Source organism: Callorhinchus milii, unplaced genomic scaffold (genome assembly GCF_018977255.1).
Source record: "Callorhinchus milii isolate IMCB2004 unplaced genomic scaffold, IMCB_Cmil_1.0 Scaffold117, whole genome shotgun sequence".
Classification (NCBI taxonomy): Eukaryota; Metazoa; Chordata; class Chondrichthyes; order Chimaeriformes; family Callorhinchidae; genus Callorhinchus; species Callorhinchus milii.
The window spans coordinates 96,739-124,517 of record NW_024704858.1 but is presented as its reverse complement, the minus strand read 5'-3'; positions in this window follow the sequence as shown (position 1 = coordinate 124,517).

Sequence of the window (27,779 nt, the reverse complement as noted above, 5' to 3'; positions counted from 1 at the left end):
GAACTTGAAAACATAATTTTTTCATATTTAGTTACAGAGCCGCTCGTTGTGGGAGGGGCCTGTCTCGTACCCAGGAAGTGACGTCATGTCACCTACTACCGCGTGACGTCACGAGGTAACAGGAAGCTGTCGCCCCGCGCGTGCAGTGAAATCCGAGGTGAGAAATTATCATCGTTGTGGTTGTTGTTGTGGTTGTTGTGGTTGTTGTTGTTGTGGTTGTTGTGGTTGTTGTTGTTTACCAAGGTAGAGCCTCGCTCTCTCTCTCGTAGGGATGTCAATAGAGTAGCAGCGAGCTTTGGAATCGATGTCCAAGTTGGAACTTTACAACGCGGGGCCTAGACACGTGGGGCCTTGCCTCCTGCCCTCGCCTGATTGCGTTTGCTTTAATTCCCTCCCTTAAGTTTAATTTGTCTTCACGCGGCTCGCTACTTTGTCACTTTGGTTTATTGTAGATATTAACGCAGTTTTTTTTTAGTTTTTTTTACCAGCCCAAGCCCGCTTGAGCTGCTGTACCGCTCTTGTTTACAGAAGCTACCTGCCCACAACAACAACAAGGTATGGGGGTTTTGTCAACGCGTGTGTCAATGTTTTGACTTAAAACTTTCGTAACTGCAGCAATTCATATTCTTGGTTTTTTCGGTGAAGTCACGGAGATAGAAAATTTAGTAAAAATAACAGATAATAAAATGAATAAAAGTTAACAAAATTGTAAATAAATCAAAAAACCCCACGACGTTTCGATCGCAACACAAGTGGCATTTATTTGATTTTATTATCTGTTGTTATTGTCTATCTACGTGACTTTACCGAAAGAACCAAGAATACGCGTGGAAATGTGTATCGGTCAAAGACGCTAAACGCGTGCTGATGTTGACTCTAAATGTGGAGGGGAAACCCGGGAGATCCGGAGGAAAATCCACGCGACCACGGAGAGAGAGACACGCAAACTCCAAATATACAGCAGCAGGCGTCAGGGTCGGTATCGAACCCACGACTTCCTGTATACCAGGCGAGGTAGTTAACATCTCACCACGGAGAGAGAGAGAGACACGCAAACTCCAAATATACAGCAGCAGGCGTCAGGGTCGGGATCGAACCCACGACTTCCTGTATACCAGGCGAGGTAGTTAACATCTCACCACGGAGATACGAGGGCTTCCAGGCATATTTATGACCATTTGCCCTCTCATTGTGTGCAATAACAGCCCGTGTGATGAATTTGGGAAACTTTTTCACTACATCATGAATATATGAATAAGTATAGACGTGTAAGTCACATGTGACTGTGTATATGCATTACTCTGTGTCTGACGTGTAGGTGGTGTGGATATAATTTTTTTCTGTCTGCAGCTGTCGCTTGGTCTGATGGAGCAAAGGCGCTCAGCACAGCTCGGTAGGACAAGTCAACAATGCGACCGGCGTGGATACAGCACGGAGCGGACTGGAAATTTGACACAGCACCAGAGAACTCACGCAGGAGAGAAACCCTTCAAGTGCAGTGTGTGTGGGAAGGCAATTTCACGGTCATATTATCTTAAAAGACACCAGAGAGCACACACGGGAGAGAAACCCTTCAAGTGTAGTGTGTGTGGGGTGGCATTTTCACAGTCAAATAATCTTAAAAGACACCAGAGAACACACACAGGAGAGAAACCTTTCAAGTGTACTCTGTGCGGGAAGGCATTTGCACAGTCATCTTCTCTTAAAAAACACCAGAGAACACACACGGGAGAGAAACCCTTCAAGTGCAGTGTGTGTGGGAAGGCACTTTCACGGTCATCTGTTCTTAAAAGACACCAGAGAACACACACAGGAGAGACACCTTTCAAGTGTACTCTGTGCGGGAAGGCGTTTTCTTTTTTACATCATCTCGTAAGACACCAGAGAACACACACGGGAGAGAAACCCTTCAAGTGCAGTGTGTGTGGGAAGGCATTTGCACATTCATCTACTCTTGTAACACACCAAAGAACACACACGGGAGAGAAACCCTTCAAGTGCACTGTGTGTGGGAAGGCATTTTCACAGTCATCTTCTCTTATAAAACACCAGAGAACACACACGGGAGAAAAACCCTTCAAGTGCAGTGTGTGTGGGAAGGCACTTTCACGGTCATCAGATCTTAAAAGACACCAGAGAACACACACGGGAGAGAAACCCTTCAAGTGCATTCTGTGCGGGAAGGCGTTTTCAGATTCTTCCAATCTTCAAGTACACCAGAGAAGACACAAGCATCAGAAGATCCACAAGGACTGGAGTGTGAAATCAGCTTGTGAAAGTCAAAGTGCTGCAATGAGCCCATCCCTCATCAAACAGGAACCGGAAGAAAATCCCAGCTTGGACACTTTTAAAGGTACCAAGGTGAAATATGAAGAGGTGAAGGTGGAATGTGAAGAAGTGATGGTGAAGAGTAAAGAAGTGAAGGTAAAGTGTGAAGATGAAGATTCAAGTCCAGAATGTGACCTTCACATGGATGGAGGCAACGTGGAGCAGGAGGAGAATTCTGACTGAGGCAGAGCGAGGCAACTCCCAGCAGTTTTTGGAGGTGGAGGTGTGGGTGGACTTCCTCTGAGACAATACAAAGTCAAATGGAGACCCGGTAGATGTGTAAGCCAGAGACGATGTCGCTCCAATAGATGCACCTTTGTCACTGGCCTTTAATGACAATAACGTGAAGTTGAACACTCAGTTCCTAGGTTCAATCTGCAGGGTAAGAGCGGCCAGTCTTTGTGGACCTGTGTGTTGGGTAGATCTCTGACCAGCAGAGAGCCAATAAGCTCCCAAGCATTCACGATGTTATAATTGCTTTTACATGGTGCTAACTTAATCCGCTGAGCAACTCGGAGTTTTGTATCGTATCTCGTCTCAAACACTCGAAGAGCACCCCAAGTGGCAGCTGCCCCTGTGTTGCACAAGGTGGAGGCCCTGCACCGGCCTGAATATTGTCAAGAGCCTGTCAGTAGGGGCGATGATTGATCTGTCATCTCAGCTGTGTCGTTTGTAGGTAATGTTTATAATTTGCTACATTTTTGACCCAGACGCCAACTTGCAAAGGCCTACTCGTTTTGAATTGCATAATTGTGTGTTTCACATCCACTGTTCAGTAGAGGGTGCATTCTTTAAATAGCTCCTTGTTAATAAGATGTTATCTAAACTATATTGTTCAATTTTTGAAGAATGTAATCAACCAGGTAGGTTGTTGACTGTTGTGTTGGCTGACTCTTGTGTTGTGTTGCATTATATTTCTAAGTTCACTATGTTTGTGTTTTCATTCACTTGTTGTACCTGACGATGGTTGCTTGTGTTCCAATCGAAACGTATTCTATAAAATTTCGTTCTACGTGACTACTGAAAGAACCAGAGAATAAGATGTTATCTGATGCAGTATATTTCACTGCAGTAATTCCATTTTGTGCATATGCCTGTCAATAATTTAGAATGAATACTTGTCTGATTGTGTGCGTACATGTAACACACACTGTACGTACACAATGCACACACACCGTGTACACTCTCAGTGCACACACACTGTGTGCATACACAGTGTACACACACACATAGTGTGTACGCCTAGTCTCACATGGTGTTGGACCAGATGACGCCAAAAGGACGTTATTAACCAAGCAAAGTCGTAACTTGTGTTTTGGGTCATTGTCATGCTGGAATACCCATCCACGACTCATTTTCAATGCCCTGGCTGAGGGAAGGAGGTTCTCACCCAAGATTTCACGGTACATGGCCCCGTCCATCGTCCCTTTGATGCGGTGAAGTTGTCCTGTCCCCTTAGCAGAAAAACACCCCCAAAGCATAATGTTTCCACCTCCATGTTTGACGGTGGGGATGGTGTTCTTGGGGTCATAGGCAACATTCCTCCAAACACGGCGAGTTGATGCCAAAGAGCTCCATTTTGGTCTCATCTGACCACAACACTTTCACCCAGTTGTCCTCTGAATCATTCAGATGTTCATTGGCAAACTTCAATCGCGCATGTAAATGTGCTTTCTTGAGCAGGGGGACCTTGCGGGCGCTGCAGGATTTCAGTCCTTCACGGCGTAGTGTGTCACCAACTGTTTTCTTGGTGACTATGGTCCCAGCTGCCTTGAGATCATTGACAAGATCCTCCCGTGTAGTTCTGGGCTGATTCTTCACCGTTCTCATGATCATTGCAACTCCACGAGGTGAGATCTTGCATGGAGCCCCAGGCCGAGGGAGATTGACATTTCTTTTGTGTTTCTTCCATTAGCGAACATATATCGGTGGCATTGCCCCAGAAAACAGTCAACAAAACTGTGTCTCCGTCTCTTTATTTCTTCGTGTCGCCTGGTTGGCTTAGGGGCTGGGGCGGGTAAACCAGCGTACGCTCGCATGACAATTACTTCACGTAGCTGCACTGTTGATAAACATCAGTGGGTCAATGTTGCGATGGACCTCAGTTTTGCACAGGACACTTTTGCTTTGATAGAGCATTTTAATGACCTGTGATACCTTGATAATGCATGTGGTCATGAAAGTCCGTTTTGTACTGATAATTGGCTTTGCAGAGTTGAATACTGTCAGCACAATGATGTTAGCTGTGGCCTGGATTCGAACTCGGGCCGCCAGGTTCATAGCGAAGTGTCGCAAACGGAATGATCCTCGGTCGTGATTTATTGTAAGGCGGAGTTGTGCACCATCTGATGAGCGTGTAATGCATTGGACAATGCAATCGGTGTAAATTCATTTCTGATATTGATGAGACCATATACAATGAGTGTCTGTACAAGAAAGTGAAAGTCAATCAATATCAATCAAATATTTGCAAACTGTCATTTTGTACTTTATTGCATAATTTGCAAACATGAACATTTTTTTACGTAATTATGCATTATTTGCAATAGTTACCACCCCTTGCGTGGTTAATGCAAAATGTGCATTTGTGTGCAGTTACCAATATTAACTGCGCAATGCAGGATATGCGACACGATGCAGCGAAGTAGTGCACATGATATACATAAACAATTATTATGTAAGTAGAAGACATTATTTCCAACATTCTGAATATTCTTTACGTGCAATCATGTACAATGTGTCCCGTCATGACGCGCAATAAGCACGCATCTGCATTAGTAAATGCGTTGCATGCGTAACATTACCGCTGAACCAGCAACACAAGACATCCACGCGTCCCCTGCCACCGCCCTCTGCCGCCATTTTGCAGTTCGGGCAGCAAAAACATAACACTACTGAGAATTTGCAACAACAACACCAACACCACCACCACGACAAATGTGCCTGTGGGCACCTGGAGACCACGTGGAGAAAATTCCAGGCCACGCGTTGACAACGATGTTGAACAAGTGGAGAATCTTTGACTTTGTCAAGCTACTAGCTGTACTACCCGGCAGATCGAACAACATTACTTATTTTCTATTTCACCGGGTAAGTCCCACTGAACCTTTATACAAGTGACTAGCTTTACTACCCGGCTTCGCCCGGGTCTTGGATCCACCACGCCCGGCCGCCTTTGTCTCCCCAGTGGCGACGTTCACACACCGCACCAGTTACTCGTTTGAGGCTGAGTCGACCTAGGAGAGGCCCAGGACCGGTTCAAATAATCGTCACCGGCGGTGGCCGTGAGCGGGAATCGAACTCGGGTCGCCGGGTTCGTAGCGCGGCGTAGCGCTAATCGCTGCGCCACGATGCGTGACGCTTCCACACGCGTGGGTCACGTGACAGATGTGAAGTACGCGGTCGGAGGAGGAGGGTGGACGTCCTCCCTGGCGACGATCGCCGAGGGCGGCGGCGGCGGCACCGCGGGTGAGCGACCGAGTCGGGGCACCGCGGGTGAGCCACCGAGGCGGGTGAGCGACCTCGCACGGGATCCGGGTCGGGCTGCGGCCACAGCCGCCGCCACCACCGGCAACGTCGACGTCGCTCTCATCGGCTCACTTGTTTTCCCTCAACGTCAGCGTACCTGCACGTTGGGAGAGTAGCACGTGTAGTTGTGTGTGCAGTGTGTGTAGTGTACGTAGCGTGTGTATGTGTGTGGTGTGTGTGTGTAGTGTGCGTAGCGTGTGTGTGTGTGTGTGGTGTGTGTGTGTAGTGTATGTAGTGTGCGTATGTGTGTGGTGTGTGTGTAGTGTATGTAGCGTGTGTATGTGTGTGGTGTGTGTGTAGTGTGTGTAGCGTGTGTATGTGTGTGGTGTGTGTGTAGTGTATGTGTGTGGTGTGTGTGTAGTGTGTGTAGCGTGTGTGTGTGTGTGTGGTGTGTGTGTAGTGTATGTAGCGTGTGTATGTGTGTGGTGTGTGTGTAGTGTATGTAGCGTGTGTATGTGTGTGGTGTGTGTGTAGTGTATGTAGCGTGTGTATGTGTGTGGTGTGTGTGTAGTGTACGTAGCATGTGTGTGTGATGTGTGTGTAGTGTATGTAGCGTGTGTATGTAGTATATGTAGTGCGTAGCGTGCGTACCTGCACGTTGGGAGAGCAGCGTTTGCCGTTGGAGTGACGCGTAAGAGAAGTTGTTTCCCCAGCATCCGCACCACTCGGCATGCCCTACACACTTGTTGTACTCCTTAACCACCTGCACAGGTAGGAGGCGAGGGGTAGGGGGTCAGAGTTTTCAAGCAGGCCTAGAGTTAGGGTTGTATGGTGTTCAAGGTAGCATTCAGAGTCGGGGTTACGGTCAGGGTTCGATCTCGAACCTGTCGACGCCTGCTGTGTATTTGGAGTTTGCGGTGTCTCTCTCTCGCGTGGATTTTTTCCCTGGGTCCTCCACATTCAGAATTGACTTTGCGCGTTTATAGATAATTTGGCTGCTGCTATGAATGTCCACGTGACGAGCCACTCCGTTGAGCCATCACTTGTATAAAGGTTCAGTGGGACTTACCCGGTGAAATAGAAAATGAGTAATGTTGTTCGATCTGTTTCCCTTTCCACAACCTAGCACACCTGTTGTGTTTAGGTACGCTTTGCTGTTGTGACGCTCTGACTCTGTGCCCTGACTGGACATCCATGAGAAAGAGCTTCATAGCTCATCGGATTCCTCCTCCAGTTAGAAACACATATCCTGATTCTGTTCAAGATCCTGAAAAAGAGCCATATCGCTCCGTGGGCCTTACCTGGTTAAAAAAAAAAAGTTTGAATTACGAGTTACCCAATCGGAACCTCATTTGCCAGTAAAAAATATGATAATTGGTTGTTTACCCTTCCATCCGGCAACAAAACTGAAAAAAAAGGTGTCAGTTTTGTTGACAGATAGAAGGGTAAAAAAAACAATGATCGAATTACGAGTTGTTAAGATTTGTGGGCGCACTTCCACGTCAGAACAAACAAACAAGTATAACCTGTAAAAACAAAGTTTTTCACTATAAATCCTTCATATACGTGGCGGCTAGAGTCCTCTCGTCCTCTGGCTTGAGATGGCTGCCACCTATGGGTTAGATGATTGCATTGCACCATTAAGCAATTGGTAATTAAATATAATATTTTTGTCCTAAAAAGTGTAACATTTTGGAACATTAATTAATTAATTGTCACGCACAACGAGTCTGTGTGCAAAATGTCAGCTCGATTGGATCACGGGAAGCGGGTTAAAAAACGACTGAAAGATTTGCACGCTCGTAAGCGCGCAAGCAAGTGAACTTAATATAAAGGATTCAAAAACGGTGCGACGGGAAAAGGGTGGATCGGCACCTTTTTCTGCAGAGCGCAGTGGAAGATGAAGATGAACGTGCCCTGGAAGGAGTTGAAGATGGTGAAGAGGTAGGCCATGACCAGAGTGGTCTTGTCGACGAGGAGGAACCCGAAGGCCCAGGTGATGCCCAGGAGGCAAAGCAGCGCCACCACGCCCAGCGCACAGGACTTGCGCGCACGGGAGGGGGAAACAATAACCACGATCACGACGGTGGCAAAAGTCAGCGCCGTGATAAGTCGAACTTCTTTCGCGCCCTACGTAGCCGTCCGTGCTAATCGGAGGTGTGCGATTGGTCGGGACGAGCCTGTCTAGGCGGGGGCTCCCCCCGCAACGGCGTGCGTGCGGTGTAACGGTGTCCCCACGTGGAACAGCGGTGGGTAGTGGGTGTTTTTGGTTGTTGTTGCAAGTAGCCATAACAATTCGAAGAGAAATTGGATACAAATTGAAGAATCTCCCTCTACCCCCGAAAGCTCATCTCCCTCGGCTTCTACGTGTAATAAAGGACTCGACCACGAAGTCTGGCTTGGTGTCCCTTTATTCGGTTCTTCCACGCAACCCACACGGCTGTCCTTCTATAAGCCTTCCGCACTGATACTGATACTGCTGTTAACCCCGTCACGCCAACAGTTCCTCTGTTGTCTCCCGTTGTTCTCGTAACCGTCCAGCAGCCTCGCCGCTGTCACCCTCACGCAGCTCCCACTGGCTGCACTCGCTGCTGTTTCTCTCCTCGTCGCTCTCGTAGCCTCTCACACACACAGCCTCGCCGGCTGTGTTCACAGCAGCTCCTCAACCACCCTCTCTCCAGCCGCCACACTGCTGTCTTCTCTCGCAGCTCCGCTGGCTGCTCCCTTAGCTGGCCACCGCTGGCCGCCGGTGCCTCTCTTCCTGGCTTCGCCCAACGTGGCCTTACTCTTGTCCAGTCTCTCACTCTCCCCCCTCCTCTTCCGGTCTCATCCCTTAAGAACCTTAACCTTGCTCCCACGTCACCTAACTCCACCTCTCCGTGACGTCACATCCGGGAGGTCGCCCGCGCCCGCATTACATACGCAAGAGGTTGGTGGGTGGTTCAATCCCGGACCGCAACGACCTGCTGCCTGTTGTGTATATCTGGAGTCTGCGTGTGTTCTCGCGCTCTCCTCTCTCTCTCTCCCCGTGGCGGTCGCGTGGATTTCTCTCCTCCGGGATCCTCCGCCACATTTAAAAAATACACGACGTGTCCCCCACACCCCCCCCCCCTCTCATCGGAATGGAATCGGAAGAAAAAAACGGATGACGTTACGCCTACGTACGTCACCGGAAGAGGAATGGTGCAAAGGGCGATCGTCACACGATGGGCCAAAGCGAACCTATGGTCCGCGAGAGCTGGATTGAGCTCATCAAAGCGAAAACCCCAATTTGAAATGACGGTCGCATTTTTGTGCGGGAGTCATTGGTGACCGCGGCTGAGAACCACCAACACTCCAGGGTTCAATCGCGGGTGTCTGGGGACCAGTTGGTGGAGCGAAAAGGCGAGGGAGGGCCCTATTGTGAAAAGTGGTCTGGCTGGCGGGGAAACTGCCAGCTTCACCCACCGTGTGTCTCCGCTGAGCCTCACGGGAAATGCGGTCGCTTCAAGTGATGAACCCCCCCCACTAACCACACCCCCCCCCCCCACACCCGGCGGCCACCCCACTCACTTGATGTTCTCGAGCGTGAGTGGCGCCGAATGCTGCACCATCTTGTACACAGTCATCAGCAGGAACACGGAGTTCACCTGTGACAACACACACGCACCACGCGTACACACGAGTCAACGAGTCCACAAGACGTTTCTTTTTGGGTTAGATTACGTGAACAATTTTTCGTGGCGATCAAACATGGCCGCGGCCGATTTCCCCTTCCGCGCCATATTTTTGTAAGCGCCAAATTTCCTGTCGTTTGTTTGCAAACAACAGCGACCCACGTGTGGCCACTTGCTCAGTCAGTCTCGCTTAGTAAGATATTAATTTTGTGAGTGTAGTTATACCCCTCCCCCCTCATTCAAGCCGTAATTTAGAGAGCGAAAGCGCTGAGTACGTAAATCGCTAATATAAGAACCCGTTATTCTCTTCTCGCATCATTCATACGATGATGCGGTGAAGTAAACGTTCATACGATATTACGGTGAATGCTTCCAAAAACAATACTGTACCCAAATATTACTGTTAACTTACTTTCAATAGAAACATGAATTGCTCGTACGAATATTCTCTCTCTCTCTCAGAATTGACCGACTGATGTAGCAGACGAAACAATCATCTTGTTGAACGATTCTAAACCTTGACGCGGCAATGTTAGTTTACTCTGTGTTTCAAGGTCTTCTCAGTGTTATTCAATGTTGTTACATTTAGTTTACTATTACACACTGAATTCTATGGCATAATTAACTATTTTTGTGCTTAAAAATCTTAAAAAAACAATATTTATATACAGTTCGTAGGAGTCTGGAACGGATTAATCGTATTTACATACAATCCAATGGGGAAGTTAGGTTCAAGTCACGACCAAACCGGGTTGCGACCAAAGTTATGGAACGAATTATGGTCGTGACCAGAGGTTCTACTGTACGGTGGAAAAGAAGTTCAACACACGTACGTATATACTGGCGTCGGTGTGGCAATCAGAGGTGCTTGCCTGCAAATTGGACTTTAGAACTGGACGGGATTTTGTCACGAGACGATTTCGGGAATTCACGCCCAATACGAACGTGGGAATCGCATCAGATTCAGCACGGGACCTCTCGCAGATGCGTACGTCGAGCAGCAGACACAGCGACACGTCTCGTTGGCGGGAGAACGACGCCGCACCTCCCGTCCCCCGGCACAACGCGCACGCACGGTACTCACGAGGATGATGGTGGCCACGGGCGCAAGGAAACTCCAGATGAAATGATTGTCAGTCCTGAGCCAACAGCTGCAAGAGAGGACAAACGATCGCCCGGTTAGCCTGACAGGCCGGGATAGCGCATTCACGTGTCTGGTTTCACTCGCCGGCATCTGGTAACATTTGCCACCGTTCAGTAGCGCTTGAGCCCCCATCTGGTAACATTGGGGGAGATTTGTAACATTTGTTGTATGTGAGGACATTCCCTACATCTGGTGAGACCGGGCGCCAGCCGGCAACACCGGGCTCCGGTTAGCAAGCCCCGGGCGTCAGGTGTCAACACCAGGTGTGAACTGGCAACACCGAGGTCCGGTTAGCAAGCCCCGGGGCGCCAGGTGTCAACACCAGGTGTGAACCGGCAACACCGAGCTCCGGTTAGTAAGCCCGGGGCGCCAGGTGTCAACACCAGGTGTGAACCGGCAACACCGAGCTCCGGTTAGTAAGCCCGGGGCGCCAGGTGTCAACACCAGGTGTGAACCGGCAACGCCGAGCTCCGGTTAGCAACCTCGGGCATCAGGTGTCAACACCAGGTGTGAACCGGCAACACTGAGCTCCGGTTAGCAAGCCCCGGGTGTCAGGTGTCAACACCAGGTGTGAACCGGCAACACTGAGCTCCGGTTAGCAAGCCCCGGGCGCCAGGTGTCAACACCAGGTGTGAACCGGCAACACCGAGCTCCGGTTAGCAAGCCCGGGCGTCAGATGTCAACACCAGGTGTGAACCGGCAACACTGAGCTCCGGTTAGCAAGCCCCGGGTGTCAGGTGTCAACACCAGGTGTGAACCGGCAACACTGAGCTCCGGTTAGCAAGCCCCGGGCGCCAGGTGTCAACACCAGGTGTGAACCGGCAACACCGAGCTCCGGTTAGCAAGCCCGGGCGTCAGGTGTCAACACCAGGTGTGAACCGGCAACACCGAGCTCCGGCTAGCAAGCCCCGGGCGCCAGCGGGCGTCGAAGAGGGTTGACGGGAGGGCGTGGTGACTGACGCGCGCTCGGTGCCGTAGCCCGTGTAGTCGACGGCGAGGGAGGCGGCGACGAGGGCGAGCGGCAGGCCGTAGCCCAGCAGGTAGAAGCACTTGCGGCGCGAGCGGCGCCCCTCGAACACCTCCACCAGCATGAGGTAGAGCTGCACCCCTCGAGGAACATCCACGCAAACGCCGCCAGGAACAGCAGGTGCAGCAGCGCCGCCAGCACGGAGCACGCCACCTGTGGAGTTGGCGTTACGCAGAATGTGAGTCTTTATTCGGACGTGGAGGGAGAAATCCGATGAGCCAAGAAGCTGTTTGATGACAGATGTCCACCGGTAGGGGGGTCACAGGGGTCAGCGAAACAACACGAGGCATGTGAGTGGGTGGGTTAGCGTGTGAGTGGGTGGGTTAGCGTGTGAGTGGGTGGGTTAGCGTATGAGTGGGTGTGCGCGTGAGTGGGTGTGCGCGTGAGTGGGTGGGTGGGTTAGCGTGTGAGTGGGTGTGCGCGTGAGCGAGTGGGTGGGTTAGCGTGTGAGTGGGTGGGTGGCTACATGAGTGCGTGAGCGAGTGCGTGGGTTAGCGTGTGAGTGGGTGGGTTAGCGTGTGAGTGGGTGGGTTAGCGAGTGAGTGGGTGGGTGGGTTAGCGTGCGAGTGGGTGGGTGGCTACGTGAGTGCGTGAGTGCGTGAGCGGATGAAAGAGCGCCAGTGCGAGAAGACGGGTGGTTGAGCGGGCGAGACACACGGAGACAGAAAGAGGTAGATCGAGTGGGTGAGAGAACGGGCGAGTGGGCGAGAGAACGGGCGAGTGGGCGGGCGAGCGGGCGGGCGGACCGTGTACTGAGTCTTGTTGATGCCCACAAGGAACAGCAGCTTGGCAAGCAGCAGGCTGAGGCACAGGTTCTTGTGGACGGTGTTGCGGTCACTCTGGAGGCCGCTGAAGAAGCAGAAGGTGAAGGTGGCCACGGCGAGGCACACGAGCGACACCAGCACGCCCGCCCACGTGATCACCAGCAGCAGCAGCTCGTGGGCGCGGTGCCCGTACTGGCGGCACGGGACGCAGGCACGGGACGCAGGCACGGGACACACGGGGGAGGCGTGAGGGCGTGTGGGCAGGTGTACGCACGCATCAGGGACTGTGCTCACGGGAGGTGCGGGGGAAGGACAGCAAACTAAATGTGAACAGGTTCTTAAAGACATTAGTTGTCAATTGAGATTTAGATCTAAAAAGGTGGACAAGTGACAAAGACAAAGATCCCCCCCTCCGTATAGACCTTAACAGACTGTACTCATTTAAGGCTGAGTTGACCTAGGGGAGGCCCGGGACCGGTTCAGATAATCGTCACTGGTGTTAGCCGTGAGCGGGAATCGAACCCGGGTCGCCAGGTACATAGCGCAGCGCGCTAACCGCTACACTACCGCTCCCCATTACATTCACACACGCACTCACACACACTCACACGCACACACACGCACTCACACACTCACACGCACTCACACACACGCGCTCACACACGCACGCACACACACACACGCACACACACGCACGCACACACACGCACACGCACTCACACGCACTCACACGCACACACACGCACTCACACACGCACACACACGCACGCACTCACACACACATACACACGCACTCGCACACACACGCACACACACACACTCACACAAGATACTAAGATTACCCGTGTAGCCTTAGCAGACTGGCGGGGCAAGTGCTGTTAGCGAGTAGCACCTATGAAGGCTGGCACAGCACACGAGGGGGTGGGTGGCCAGCACCACGCCCGGCCGCCTTTGTCTCCCAAGTGGCACAATGTTGACACACCGCAATAGTCACTCACTTGAGGCCGAATCGATTGAGATAATTAGTTGGTGGTCGTGAGTAGCGCAGCGCCCTAACCGCTGGGCCACCGCTCCCCCACAACATAAACATTACCACTATCAAATCAACTACCACCACCTCATCCAAACTTGACCACCACCAACATCACCACCATCACCTCCAATCACCAACCTCACCACACTCACCACCACCTCTTTACCACCAACATCACCATCATCACCTCCAATTACCACCCTCACCACACTCACCACCACCACCTCATCCAAACTTGACCACCACCAACATCACCACCATCACCTCCAATCACCAACCTCACCACCACCTCTTTACCACCAACATCACCATCATCACTTCCAATCACCACCCTCACCACACTCACCACCACAACCTCATCCAAACTTGACCACCACCAACATCACCACCATCACCTCCCGAATCTCACCGCACCTTCACGTTGCTCCTCGCCATGAGCACAGCGAAGTTGTTGAGGTGGCTGCAGGAGCAGGTGGTGTGCGTGCTGTCGGTGTGCGTGCTGTCGGTGTGCGTGCTGTCGGTGTGCGTGCTGTCGGTGTGCGTGCTGTCGGTGTGCGTGCTGTCGGGGTGCGTGCTGTCGGTGTGCGTGCTGTTGGTGTGCGTGCTGTCGCAGCCGTGGCTCCACCAGTCGCCCCTCGTGGTGTGGGATGAGCAGTTCCAGAAGCAGCAGCTGGGGCTGAAGTGGTCAGACGTCTGGGGGGGGGGGGTACGGGGAGGAGGAGGACGGTGACCAACTCGTCATTCAAGCAAGGTGTGGATGCTGGGGATATTGGCCTTGCTGAGGACTTCTGTGTCAGGGATTCTGTCTTGCCACTTGATCCTCAGCAGTTTCCTCAGACAGCTCAAGTGGAGATGATTCAATTTCTTGGCATGGCGCTGGTAGACTGTCCAGGCTTCGCACCCATGCAGAAGAGTTGGTAAGACAACAGCCCGGTAGACCTTCAGTTTTGTCTCCTGCTTGATGCCAGCCCTTTCCCATACCGAGTCACGTAGACGCCCAAAGGCTGCACTGGCCTTGACAATCCTGATGTTAACTTCATCATCTGTGTTCAGAGCGCGAGACAGAGTACTACCAAGGTAAGTAAACTTGTCAACGGCTGAAAGCTTTTGCCCATTCACAAACATGGTGGGCTCAGTGTAGGGTTTCCCAGGAGCAGGTTGGTACAGGACTTCAGTCTTTCGGTAAAGTCACGTATAAAGATAAAACAATAAATTAAATAAGATGAGCGACAGCCGGGCGAAGGCGATGATGGACGAGGCGGGCGAGGAGTGCCGCGCAGACGGAGCGGACGAGACGAGTTGACGTGCGTGGGCGAGGTGGGGTTGCGGGCATTGCGACCATTCGATTAATATCTCACACGGGGGAAGGGAGAAGGAGGGAGGGAGGCAGGGAGGTGATGGCTCACCCATTGCGTGATTTGGTTCACCCAGGCGGAAGTGCAGTTGCTTAAATCGGGACCTCGGGCAGACCAGACTCCTGTGATGGCATCGCAGGTGTAGAGCGCCGTGCCTGGCGTGCGCACACAAAGACAAAGATCCCCCGTGTAGACAGACGTTGCTGGGCCAAGTGCTGTTAGCGAGCGCCTATGAGAGACGGCGCGGCACGCGATGGGGTAGGTGGCCATCCACCACGGCCGGCCGCCTTCGTGTCTTCGGCGATATTGTTTACGAAGCGCACCGTGTTACTATTAAGCTACTAAACACAAACAATAGTTTAGCGGGTGCCCACTGAGCTGTATAGCTCTTTGTCCAGAAGTAACCTGGCAACAAGTGATAGCTCAACGAAGTGGATTATCGCGCGGAAATCCATAGCGGCGGCCAAACGCTCTAAACGCGTGGCGTCGATTCTAAATGTGGAGGGAAAAACCGGAGGACCCGGAGAAAAATCCACGCGACCACGGGGAGTGAAACATGCAAGCGTCAAATCCACACGCGCCAGGGTTGGGATCGAACCCATGACTACCAGGCGAGGTAGTGAACGTCTAGACCACGGGAGCGGCGGCACAGCGGTTAGCGCACCGTGTCAGCCTTGATAAGCGCTCGCCAAAGGCAAAAGAGCTTCGTGGTCCATCGGATTTTCTCCGGGATGAACAGAGACTCCGATTCCGAAAGATGATGATTCTGCGTGGCAATCGGTTAGCACGCACGCGCAGCGATCATCTGGTCCGGAGTGATATCTAGACTGGCAATGGGCGACTACCAACCTTCACCAATGTCCACTGACCAGCGTGGTGAAGTATGGTCAAACCAACATAGTGTGTCGGTCATGGGAGTTCATCCAGCAGTGGATTGAGAAAGGCCTGTACATTATTATTATAGCTATATGATATGATACAATGACACGTAGCAGGCTTTCGCGACCCATATCATTCATAATAAACTTTTTTGGGTTAGATCGCGTTATTAATGTGTTGCAACCCTCCACCACCCGACACGGCCAATCGGTAAAAAAGTGTCACGTTGACAAAAAATAAATAGTTCACTACTTTAGCCCACCGGTGTGTTGAAGAGTGAATCCACAACATTTACAATTTTTCAGTAGTACGACGTTTCGCTGGTAATTACATCATCCAGCATCATCGGGCGATTTGCTAGAATTGTATAGCCCTCCACTTGCTCCCGGTCTTACATAGAGCAGCAGCAGCAGCAGGGTGACGTCATCATTTAACCCATTCAGGTGCAGAGATTTGAGGCGGAGGGGGGGTTATTGTAATTATATACTAGATGAGTAATCAGTCAATTGTTATGACTCCTCTATAAGGAGTTGTAATGTGTATTATATAATAACTGAACCAAATCACCATACCCAATCAGGTGCAGAAATAAGTGGTGGCGGAGGTGGGGAGGGTGTTATTGTAATTATATACTACGTTAGTAATCTGTTAATTAGTAAATTACTAACAGAAGTTGCATATCGGATTAATTGTGTATGTGGCAGATGCTATATTGGACAGACGGGACGAAACATCAGCGTAAGACTAAAAGAACACAAAATAAATCGCCACCTCTGTCTCCCCAGTGGCGATGTTCACACACCACACATGTTACTCGTTTGAGGCTGAGTCGACCTAGGGGAGGCCCAGGACCGGTTCAAATAATCGTCACAGGTGGTGGCAGTGAGTAGGAATCGAACTCGGGTCACTGGGTTCGTAGCGCAGCGCGCTAACCACTACACTACCGCTCCCCACACACACACACACACGCGCTTGCTGCAGACACACACAACTTTGCGTACGGCAGTAAACGACTGAAATATTAAAGCAATGCTACGCGAAGAACGCCTTAGACCTGCAACACATTTGTGTTTTACTTTCCCCGCGGAGGATTGGGGGGGGGGTGCGTGACATGAGCAGGCACACTGCGTGACGCTTCCGCATACGGGTCACATGACAGAGATGTGACGTCACAGCTCAATTGCCGTGCAAAATCTCTGCATTATTGCGCCCCCCCCCTCACCAAAAAAAATACAAAGTCTATTTTATCATTTGTTCATGGTGTACAGTCTGGAAAGTACCCACATGGCAAATTTCATGTCGGGAAGTACGCTAAACTTTTGAGCAGACACACATATTCACAAATTTCCCTTTTATATATAGATTACAATTACAATTCCTTATAGGGGGAAACACATACTAATTAACTGATTACTAACGTAGTATATCATTACAATAACCCCTCCCCCACCTCCGCCACCTCTGATTTCTGCACCTGATTGGGTACGGTGATTGGGTCTAGTTATTAAATAATACACATGTAGGGTCTTCCTCCTGGACACACCGGGTATTTAGATTCACACGGAGACCAGGTCTTTGCTCAGGGCTGCTCGCCGTTTATTTTCTTACTCTCTCCACACTTCCACCCGACGCGACCCCAAGCTAGCTCCCGTCCACGCCTCCCTCCTTCCTCCCTCTCTCCCGAAGCTACTTTTTCTCAACCATCCTGAACACCTCCTCTGTCGGCCAGGGTCTCTGGGGAGGTCTGGACCACGTACCCAAAGCAGCCATACATACACACACACGCTCACATGAAACCACATTGGGGCTCCGCAAGCCTCTCCTCAGCGTGCCTAGCAAGGCGATGTTGAATAATCCTTTCCAGGACCTTTCCCGGCACACTGAGGAGTGAGATGCCCCTGTAGTTGTTACAGTCTGTGCGGTCCCCCTTCTTAAAGAGGGGGACCACCAGCGGTCCAGACTGTTGTTATGAAGTCATATAGGGCAGTCACGCTCACACACTCAGACACTCAAACACCTTCGCACCTTCACCTCCACTCTCCCTCACACACTGTGAGGAGCGCCCCCACGCACTTCACTTGTGCTCATCAAAGACAAAGATCCCCCGTAAAGCCTTCAACACACTGTTGGGGCAAGTGCTGTTAGCGAGCAGCACCTATGATGGCCGGCGCAGCGTACGAGGGGGTGCTGTGGCCAACACCACCACGCCCGGATCTTTCACGCTCACACCTTCACCCACTCATACACGCACACACTCCCACTCTCCTCTCCCCCGCTCTCTCCCCGGCTCTTCCTTTTCCGTCCCTCTTCCCGTGCTCGCCCCTCGTTGGGTCTCCGCGGTGCTCCACTACATCACCCCCCCCCCCCCGTGAAGAAAAATCAGCCGTCCCGGCTGCCAACGTGATGTCACAGAAGAGGGGGAGAAAAAAAAAGGAAATAACATTTTTCGAGCGACCCCTACGACCAGCAGCCAACAACACAACAAGCAGAACAATAACGTGGAACACAAGAAGGTAGGATAACCACAAGGGACCAGATGGCCCTTGCAGAGGCCCCCCCATTCCATGACCCGTCGTGCGGAGGGTGCAGGAAGGGTGCTCAACAGAACAAGCCGCTCCTGGGCCTCGTCCCCGAGGCTGGTCCGCCTCCTGGAGCCGTTGCCTGGTCCTGCGGTGGCGTTTCGGTGCGGCGAGACCGCTCCCCCCTGGGTAGGGGCGCAGGCGGTTCCGTGGGGACTAGGTGCTGCGATCCTGCGGGTGGAGCAAGGAGAAGATGCACCCTGACGCACTGCCTCACGACACCCGCGACCCGGCTCGTCGGACACATCAGGGATGATTCAACGGAACAAGGCACGTATCTCATCAGATCTCCTTTGCCGGTGTAGAGGAGTAATATGGGGACGTGACGTCGTGCGCGCTGGGCGGTGCGATGACGCCATGTCTCCTAGTGGTACTTAAGGGGGACCCCGTGGGAGCCCGGGATGGAGAGAGGTTGAAGAGACAGCCGGGGGTAGAGCTCAGGGAGTCTGGAGAGAAGGCGGCTCAAGTTGTGGAAGGTGCTGCTCTCCCTGGTCGGTCGGTGTTGGCTGATCCCCCGATCCGACTCGAGGCAGAGAGCCCAAGAGCTAGCCGAGCTAGGGACAGACGGACCCAGTGTAGGGCATCTACCCCTGGTGGAAGTTATCAACAACCCCTATTAATAAACCGGCACAAGCCCTTACAAGAAGACCTGCCTGCGCGTCGTCATTTGCACCTCAACACCAGGACCAAAATATAATAATAGGGTTTTCCCCCGTTTTTTCTGGCAACAAAATGAAACCTTTTTACGAGGAATCATGTCCGCATTAACCGCAAGACTTGTGGTAAAAATGCAACAAAAAACACACTGATAATATATGCCTTGTCCTTGAAACTGACTGGTCCACACCAGAGACGGCTTGGTGTGGACCAATCAGTTTCAAGGACAATGCATATATTATCAGTGTGTGTTTTGCTTGCATTTTGACCACCAGTATTGTGGTTAATGCGGACATCATTCCTTGCAAAAAGGTTTCAGTTCTGTAGCCAGAAAAAATCCTATTATCAAGGCACATACCTCTTCAACCGAGAGGGCTGCACAATTTCAACGGCGCCGGCCGAATCGGATGCGCACGCACTACGGTCTCCGGACCTCTAAAACCTCCACTGGACCCTGCCATGGCCGATATAGTTTACGGGACGTCCCCAGGGGCACCTGCGGGCAATGCAGCCAGGCTTTATCACCGATTCAAGAGCCGAATGGCTCACAGGGCTATACCTAATAAATGAACTTTGAACTTTGAACCTTGAACCAACCTCCGGACCCCCGGGGCACCGTCAGCCTGTCACTTGCCGCTTGCCGGCTGGCCGAATTACTTTCCGCGGCCTCCCGCGACCTGTCGAGACGCAACCCGCATGGGGCGGGCATCGCGGATCCTTAACCGGATGAGCCAAAGCCAAAGGTCGCAACCGGGTACCCGACACCCTACCCGATACCCGGTTACCCGTACCCAACCGGGTACGGGTAGCCGTTTGCGACCCTGGTGCGGCCGGGTACGGGTACGTGTAAGGAATCAAAACCAGTTTGCGACCTCTGGCCAAAGCCCAATTGGACGTGCATTGGGGACTCCGGTTCCCTCCCGTACGTAAAAAAAAGGGGGAGAATCCCGTGGAGGCACGAGGTGCTAACCTGTACGCCGCGAAGATCCCTGAGACGTGCAGGTCCCAATCAGACTGGGACGTGTCCACCTGGTGACATAGCATAGACGTAAGGGTGTGATGCAATCGCTCTACGTATCCCATCAGTTTGAGGGTGGTAAGGTGATGTCCTGATTTCCCCCGTGCCCAGAAGGTGGCAGACCTCCTTGAGCAACCTGGAGGAAAAATTTCGGCCCTGGTTAGTCAAGAGTTGCTCGGGGGGGCTCCCTTGTCCAACACGTAGTCACGCACAAAGGCATCGGCTACGGACGCGGCCAACTGATCCGGCAAGGCCCACACCATAGGCCAACGGGTGAGATACTCAACCCCAACCAGGAGATAGTTATGGCCCCTTTTTGAAACCGGGAAGGGGCCCAGGATGTCGAAAGCCCGTTGACCCGTCTGCAGCGGGGACAGATCCTGCCGAACCGGCGGCTTACGACGGGCAGTCCTGGCAACCTTTTACCAAAAGTGCCACGTCATCCTCTATACCTGGCCAATAGCAGTCACGTTTAATAGTGAGCAACGTCTTCCGAAACCCCAAGTGCATCACTTTACCGTGAACAACCTGGGTAAGCTTCCCGCGGAGGACCGTGGGCACGACGACACGATACCTCTGGGATTCTGCGTCCCACTGCATGAGGAGGACCGTACAGGAGGGTCAATAACGGAGCCCTCGCCACAGACTTAGGGGTCGGCCACGCGCGCACGCACTCAGTTTTGTTGGGATCGGTAGCCACCCCTGATGGGCTCACGACGTGACCCAAGCACTTAACCGACGATTGCAGGAAATGGCATTTTTGGGGATTAACATTGAGGTTAGCGGCCCGCACCTTAATGAAGACCGACCGCAACTGTTGTAAGTATCCCTCGAACGTCCGGCTGAAAACGATGACATCATCCAAGTATGTGAGACACGAGTCCCATTGAAGACCCGCTAAGACCATCTCCATAAGACGCTGAAAGGTGGCCGGGACGGAATGGAGACCCATCGGGAGGCAGTTAAAATGGAAACGGCCCTAGGGTGTGCGGAAAGCAGTTTTGAGCTTCGAGTCCTCATCCAACGGCAGCTGCCAGAACCCCGACAACCAGTCCAGAGTTGAGCGTCCAGCGACGGTGTGGCCGATGCGAACAGCTGGCCGAGTTTGCTGAGCTGGGCGATTTGGACAGCGACCTCCGGCTGGCCCTCAGGCGGTGGCGGCGTCTGGGGAGCACCACCGGCCGCCTCCTGCGCTGTCAGCAGCGGCGCAGAAGGCCGCATCTCCAGTGTCCCCGACTCCATCGATGGCGTCGTCTTCGTCCGATAGCACCGCTGGTACGTTCTTCCTCTTAGCAGTCGCTTTCGACACGATGCCAGCTAATGTTTATGTCCCTGTTGCGAAGGTTCGACGGAAACTTCCGACACCAATTGTAGAGTCTTCATGCTGGACACCCCGGGTATTTAGATCCACGCGGAGACCAGGTCTTCGCTCAGGGCTGCTCGCCGTTTATTCTTTCTTCCTCTCTCCACAGTTCTACCCGACACGACCCCTCGCTAGCTCCCGTCCACATCTCCCTCCTTCCTCCCCCTCTCCCGAAGCTACCACGCTCCCTCTCCACCCCCACCTCCTTCCTCCCTCCTCTCCCGAAGCTACCACGCTCCGTCTCCACCCCCACCTCCTTCCTCCCTCTCTCCCGAAGATGACGCCATCTGGTCCACCCCATGGATCACTGCTACACTACAGTCAGTAGAGCCTACCACGCCGTCCCCCGAGCAGCACTGGGACACTCTGACCATGCCTTGGTCCACCTGATTCCTGCATACAGGCACAAACTAAAGCTCTGTAGACCTGCTGTGATCTGCGGGCGTGCTTGGACTGTACTGACTGGGATATGTTCACGACTGCTACCAATAGCCTGGATGAACTCACAGAGGCTGTGACGTCGTACATCAGCTTCTGTGAGGACTGCTGTATTCCAACACGCACCAAGGTGAACTTCAACAACAACAAGCCCTGGTTCTCAGCAAAGCTCAGAAGGTTGAGGTTGGAGAAGAAGGAAGCGTTCAGGAGTGGGGATAGAGACAGATTCAAAGAGTCGAAGAACAGGTTTGGCAAGGCGGTGAGAGAGGCTAAACGACTGTACTCAGAGAGACTAAAACATCAGTTCTCTGCTAACGACTCTGCTTCTGTCTGGAGAGGGCTCAGGCAGATTACCAACTACAAGCCCAGAGCCCCGCACACCACTAACGACTCCCGCCTGGCCAACGACCTGAACGAGTTCTACTGCAGATTTGAAAGACAATTGGACTGTCCTGAACTACCCCTTGCCACCCAAGAGGCCTCCCCCCCCCACTACAGAGATGACTCTCTCAATTCAGGAGGGAGAGTTAACAGACTTTTCAAGCGGCAGAACCCCCGCAAAGCAGCTGGGCCAGACTCTGTCTCTCCAGCGACCCTCAAGCACTGCGCTGACCAGCTGTCTCTGGTGTTCACCAACATCTTCAACACCTCACTGGAGACATGCCATGTACCAGCCTGTCTCAAGTCCTGCACCATCATCCCTGTGCCCAAAAAGCCAAGGCCAACAGGACTTAATGATTACGGATCCGTCGCCCTAACCTCTGTGGTAATGAAGTCTTTTGAGCGCCTGGTGCTGGCACACCTCAAAGCCATCACAGACCCTCTCCCTGCAGTTTGCCTACAGAGCCAACAGGTCTGTGGACGACGCAGTTAACATGGCCCTCCACTTCACCCTACAGCACCTGGACTCCACCATCATCCCTGCCCTGCTTCAGGACAAGCTCTCCCTGCTGAATGTGCCCTACTCCACCTGCAGGTAGATCACAGACCTCCTGTCTGACAGGAAGCAGTGGCAAACTGGGATCACAAGTCTCTGACTCCCGGTCCATCAGCACCGGATCTCGTCAGGGCTGCGTCCTTCCCCCTGTGCTCTTCACCCTGTACACCAACAGCTGCACCTCCAGTCACCCCTCCGTCAAACTCTTGAAGTTTGCGGACGACACCACCATCATTGGGCTCATCTCTGGTGGGGATGAGTCTGACTATAGGTGGGAGCTTTAGAAAGAAGGCTGCTGTCTCTGGTGTAGGCCGACACAGACTGAGACAGCGAGACAAAGGGGGGCGGGTAGGGGGGGGATACAGAAAGAGAGACTGAGACAGCAGGAGATAGACAACCGGAGAGAGAGAGACAAAGAGGCACAAAGAGATAAAATACAGAGAGAGGGTGACAGAGAAAAACAGATAGGCAGAGAGAGGTCTACAGACATAAGAGCATGAGACACAAAAATGGAAACCGAGGGGACAGGGGGCAGAAAAAGTGACACACACACACACACATACACACAGACACACACACACAGACACACACAGACACACACACACACAAACTCACACAGACACACACACACAGACACACACACACAGACACACACACATAGAAAGAAAGATGGAGCTACAGCCATCGGGAGACGTGAGAGAAACACACACGCAGATAGAGACACTTACACAGAGGAAGATGTGGGAGACAGAGACACGGACACAGAGGGAGATGTGAGAGATAGAGACACAGATAGAGACACAGACAGAGACTCGGAGACAGAGGGAGACGGAGGGAGACGGGCGGAGGCGGCAGGCGGACAGACTCACCGACGGCGCCTGCAGGACAGGGCCTCTCCGCCGTCTTGCCCCGCAGCAGCTGGGGCCACTGGACGGCGTGGGCGAGCGTGGGGGGACACGATGTGGGCACGCTGGTGCTGCCCTGGCCACCGCCAGCGGGCGCCACGTCTCCCGGTGTCACGTCGGTCGTGTCCTGCGGTGGAGACGCGCCATTGAAGAGTCGAGCGCAAGTGTTGTAAGTTGAACCTCTTTCGCACCGTACGGAGCCAACCGTGCCGATCGCAGGTGCAGTGCGCCAACCACCACGCCACCGCTCGCCACGACTACCATGTTCTTACACTCCGCGCCAGGTGCTTATTTGAGGCTGATTTGATCTGGGAAAGGAGTCCCAGGACCGGTTCAAATAATCGTCAGCGGTGTTGGCCGTGAGCGGGAATCAAACTCGGGTCGCCGGGTTCGTAGCGCAGCATAGTGCTAGCCGCTACACCACTGCTCCCCACCATCATCACCACCACCACTACTGCCAACACTATTGCTGCTACCACCACCACCGTTACCTGAGGCAGTTGCGTAGGGATGGGCGGCACCATTGCCAAGTGGCTCCGCGGAGAACTTGCGGTGCTGCCTCCGCTGGAAGGCCCTATCGTCGAACTCTCGTGCACTGCATTGTGGGAAACACAAAGAACAACGGCCATATTGAGGACACGGGAGCAACCAACTGACATTTACACAATCGACGGTTGGCTACGTGCGGCGCGAAAACAGTTCAACGCACAAACATTCACAACCCAAGAGCAGCGGCACAGAGCTCCCAAATGTCCTGGATTGGACGAACGTCAGAGGTCGCAATCAGGTACCCGATACCCGTACCCTACCCGATACCCGGCTACCCGTACCCTGGTGCGGCCGGGTATGGGTACGGGTAGGCCGTGAGTCACTGGTGAGTCACCGTTTGTCACTCATTTCGCGTAGGGTACGGGTAGGCCGTGAGTCACTGGTGAGTAACTGTTTGTCACTCATTTCGCGTAGGGTATGGGTACGGGTAGGCCATGAGTCACCGGTGAGTAACCATTTGTCACTCATTTCGGGTAGGGTACGGGTACGGGTAGGCCGTGAGTCACTGGTGAGAAATCATTTGTCACTCATTTCGGGTAGGGTACGGGTAGGCCGTGAGTCACTGGTGAGTAACCATTTGTCACTCATTTCGGGTAGGGTACGGGTACGGGTAGGATACGGCTACCTGTACCCGGCCGGGTACGGGTACCCATTTGCGACCCTGGTACGGCCGGGTACGGGTACGGGTAAGGAATCAAAACCCGTTTGCGACCTCTGACGAAGGTTCCCGGTTTCAGGAAGGGCATCCCCGGTGTCCCGAAGAGTTCAAAGTTTGTGCCGCTTCATAGTTCGACCCGTGGGGGGGGGGAGGCTGGGTCATGTAGCCCGCATGCCCAGCCACCTCGTACCAAAATCCACGCGACCACGGGGAAAGCGACACCGCAAACTGCAAATATACAGGCATTGTCGGGGTCAGGATCGCACCCACGACCTCCTGTACACCAGGTGAGATAGTTGACATCTCGCAGCGGCTGCCACCGACGGTGTGAGTTGGCCAATTGGTGCGGGGTGGCTCCTGGGCACCCGGCCCCTCCCCTCCCCCTCCAGCCCCCCCCTCCCCCCCGACCTTGCAGTTTATAGAATCCGAGTGAGATTACAGATGAAATGTCGACAATAGACAGATGTGTAGCGAGATTGGAGATATTTAGATGAAAGATACTCACGGAGTGAGATGAGAGAGATATTGACACGGAGATGGATGTGTGGCGGGATGAGAGATATTGTGACACAAAGATAGCGACGGAGTGAGATGAGAAAAACTGTTAGAGACGAGACAGCAACGTAGTGGGTTGAGAAGTGATGTGCATAAGAGATGTTGACCACCTTGCCTGGTGTACAGGAGGTCGTGGGTTCGATCCCGACCCTGACGCCTGCTGCTGTATATTTGGGGTTTGCGTGTCTCTCTCTCTCTCTCCGTGGTGAGATGTTGACTACCTCACCTGGTATACAGGAAGTCGTGGGTTCGATCCCGACCCTGACGGCTGCTGCTGTATATTTGGAGTTTGCGTGTCTCTCTCTCTCTCACCGTGGTGAGATGTTAACTACCTCACCTGGTATTCGATGGGTAGGTCGCTATGTTGGGCCAAAGTGTGTCCCCGTACTCCCGCCTCTCAAAGGAGTCTGGCCAGTGTGGAAGAGTAGGCCAAGTACCCTCTCTAGAGCTCCCTCGAGTAGAATCCCTTCCACCAGCAGTGACATGAGCAAGCAAATTTATTTTTATTCTCACCACCATTATTATTGTTGTGATAATTCCATCGACACCGCCGTAGGACTGCGAGACACAGCGGGACTCTTGACCGCAATCCCACCGCTACGCTACCGCTCCCCACCACCCACCCTTCTACACCCCCCCCACTCCTCCAACCCACCCCCACGTCGCCGCCTCACCCTTCCGCTCACCTGTAGTGGGATCCAGCGGGCCGAAGTGCAGCGTGTAGCGCAGCACGTGGTGGTTGTTCCACACGTAGAGGGCGCCGTCACGCGGGTTGTACTGCACCGACGTGATGAACTGGAACGGGTTGGGGAACGGGATGGCGACGCGCGCATCCCGTCGCGAGTTGGTGTCGTACACGTAATCGATGCGGTCGCTCGTCCCCCCCCCACCCCTCCTCCTCCTGCGGTGCCGTTCGCCGCTCCGTCGCCGTCATCCTCGTAAGTGGAGCGCAGGACGTAGAGGACGCCGCACGCCATGAAGGCGTCGGAGGCCGAGCGCTTGTCGTAGGCCGTCTCAAAGGAGGCCTCGACGCGCAGCGTGTACGGGTTCAAGCGGCTCACCACCACGCGCCCCTCGTTCTGTTCCGTGGCGTAGATGACCCACAGGCCGTTCTCGTCGGCCGCCAGGTCCATGTCGGACTTGCCGCCCCAGCGGTAGGGCGACGTGTCGTAGTAGTTGGCGTTGGGGACGACCGCCTCGCCGCTCTTGACACGCGTGCCCAGGTCGAACTTGACGATTCTGCGCGTTCGCTCCTGCGAGGGGGAGGTCAGGTGAGCGTGTGTGTATGTGTGGCGGAGAGGTGGGTGTGTGTGTGAGGGAGAGGGGTGGGAGAGGGTGGGGAGAGGAAAGGTGAGAGTGAGAGGGGGGAGAGGAGAGTGGGAGTGTGTGCATGTGTGAGTGGGTGAAGGTGTGAGCGTGAAAGATCCGGGCGTGGTGGTGTTGGCCACAGCACCCCCTCGTACGCTGCGCCGGCCATCATAGGTGCTGCTCGCTAACAGCACTTGCCCCAACAGTGTGTTGAAGGCTTTACGGGGATCTTTGTCTTTGATGAGCACAAGTGAAGTGCGTGGGGCGCTCCTCACAGTGTGTGAGGGGGAGTGGAGGTGAAGGTGTGAAGGTGTTTGAGTGTCTGAGCGTGTGAGCGTGTGTGTGTATGTATGGCTGCTTTGGGTACGCGGTCCAGACCTCCCCAGAGACCCTGGCTGACAGAGGAGGTGTTCAAGATGGTTGAGAAAAAGCGACAGGCCCACTCTCATCGGCTACAGCATCCCACGTCAGAGAATGAGGAGGCTTACCGCAGCCTTTGCTCGTAGGTTCGGAGAGCCGTGAGGCGCTGCAATGATGGGTGGTGATTGCGGGTTGCTGAGGAAATGAGATCTGCCTCAATGGCCCGCGATCACAATTCGGTATTTAACTCCATCAAAAAGTAACCTACAGCGCCACACCTATTACCATCACTAGGGGAAAGAACGATGATCCAATCTCAGACCCCCAGGAACAGGTTTGCAGATTTGCTGAGCATTTCTGAGGTCCTGGGGGAGGGGGAATCCCTCAGCCTGGAAAACATCATGGCACAAAGTGCGGATGAGGCTGCGGTGCCTCATATATTGGAGGAGGAATTCACCCCCTGTGAGTGGCTGGCTGAGGTGCCATCCGTTGAGTAAGTACTGAAGGCGATCCAGAGTCTGAGACCAGGAAAGGCACAGATCATCTCCCAAGCGAAATGCTTAGGGAGGGTGGCGTTTGTGCACAGACTGCCCTATATGACATCATAACAACAGTCTGGACCACTGGACGGATTCCGCAGGATTGGAAGTATGCCCTGGTGGTCCCCCTTTTTCAGAAGGGGGACCGCACAGACTGTAACAACTACAGGAGCATCTCACTCCTCAGTGTGCCGGGAAAGGTCTGGCAAGGATTATTCAACATCGCCTTGCTAGGCACGCTGAGGAGAGGCTTGCGGAG